Genomic DNA, 2103 nt, shown 5'->3' with positions numbered 1-2103 from the left:
TTTTTTAAGCTTTTTACTGTGAATAGCACGATACAATTCACAGTGAAAAAGCTTATGCCTTTAGTTTATTTTTTTTGCCTATAGTTTCTTAATATTAAAGTTTTTCTATTAATTATCAAGCTTTCATAACACGGATCCCAAGTTTGATGGTTTAACCCAGTTAATTCAGATTTTTTTCTTTTTCTTCATTAGTTTTTTCCTTCCTGTAGGTATTTTTCTTTCTGTTTTTTCCTTTTTAATTAATCTTTTTTTTTAAATTAGTTTATTAATATTAAATTTTTTTTATTTAGTTATCACACTTTTATGACACGAATCTCAGGTTTGATAGGTTAACTTGATTTGACGAGTTAACCCAATTAATTTTGATTTTTTTTCCTTTTTCTCATTAATTTTTTTCTTTCTGTTGTTTTTTTTAATTAATCTATTTAATTATCACACTTTTATGACACGACCTTGCAGTCAGACCTACATCCAATGCTATTATGTCTAGTATTGCAACCAAAACCACTTAAACTTGAGTCATACATGTTCAATATTATTATTAATATTATAAATATTACTCTTAAGTCAGACATTGCAGTTAAACTCAAGACTATTAGATATAACTTTAAAAAAAATCTAATATTTTTAAATCTTAATTATTTTGATATTTTTATATAAAATAAATTAAATTACAGCATCGCGCGGGTACGTAAGTAGTTAAGCTTCTATCAGACGTAAGCACCAGAAAGCTATATAACCCATTACAAATTAATCTTCTGTATAAAAAAAAAAAAACAACCTTGCAGAGGAGACATTTTCTTTCTTCCTTTCTACATCAACATCCTGTTGTTGGAGAGGCTGCGGACCCAGGCACAGAAAATCCTACCCGGCAAAACGTCAAAACGGGGCTTGGTCACTTATTCCGCATCAGGTGCCTATTGCTTAGCCAGCTCACTTAGCCAGCTAAGCCAGGATTCGGGATCGATAGAGAGTTGCCACTAGATGATCGGCCAAACAACACTCCAACACTTAGGACAATGAATAGCCGTCCAGAAACAGGATGCTATTGCCTGCTGCTACCATTATGGAGAAGGCCCTCTCTCCTATAACTCAAATGGCATTCAAAGCAAAAGGTGAGAATATTCGGAACATAATTTATTTTTTATTTGACTAAATGATTTATTTTTTATTAATTTTTTTCAAGTCATTGTAGTTTTAAAAGATATTTTAATGTTGGATTGCTTCTTGATTTTATAAGAATTTTTTAAAAAAAATTAAAATTAAAAACTTGGTAAAATATCATTCCTTATAAAACAAAATATGTTGTTAGTGCCTTTTAGCCTTAGTATTTTGTTCAATTTCTTTTTTTATCTCTTTAGTTTGAACATATTTTAGTCTCTCAGTTTGAAAATAAAGAAACAAAGTCACTGGATTATGATGAAGAAAAGAAAAATTTATCAATTAGCTACATTTTAATAAGAAAAAAATTAATTTTAATATTAATGAGTTCCATTTGATACTAAAACTCTCCTTAAGTTCTTTTAAAGCATTCATTTTAAATGAAAATGTATATCGAAGTTGAGAGAGTTTTTTTTTAGTTTGATTTTAAATTTTTGGATTTTTTTTTAGATTAATTGGTCTTGAGAGCTTCTAATAATACTTATTATGTATTTTTAGGTGACAATAGATTGAAAATATATTTTTTAAGCAAAAATAATGCACCCTTGATTTTTTAACAACTTCTATGGTGACTAAATTCTAGGCTGCAGCTGATACATCATTTTCTTTGTTTCTTTTCTTTTTTCTTTTCTTTTCTTTTTAAAACATATGGCTTTTCACCCATTTAAATAATTAAAAAAAATCAAGTCTGGTCATTTGGACTGTGCTACTAGCCGATGTGCCTGCTCTTTTTTTTTTTCATTTTAAGTTTATTTTATTAGAAATTATATATATATATAAAGTGAAAATATACTAGAGTTTTTAATTTTTTAAATACCATTAAAGTTTTAGTTTGTTTTCAAATATGACTATAGTTGTTGTTTTTCTATTTTTAGTAAGCATTCTTTTGCACAACCATTCATATTTAAAACAAAAAATTATACTTAATGATTATTTTACGAG

The sequence above is a fragment of the Populus euphratica genome, unplaced genomic scaffold (assembly GCF_000495115.2).
Source record: "Populus euphratica unplaced genomic scaffold, PopEup_1.0 scaffold150.1, whole genome shotgun sequence".
Lineage (NCBI taxonomy): Eukaryota > Viridiplantae > Streptophyta > Magnoliopsida > Malpighiales > Salicaceae > Populus > Populus euphratica.
This window is presented reverse-complemented; position numbering follows the sequence as displayed.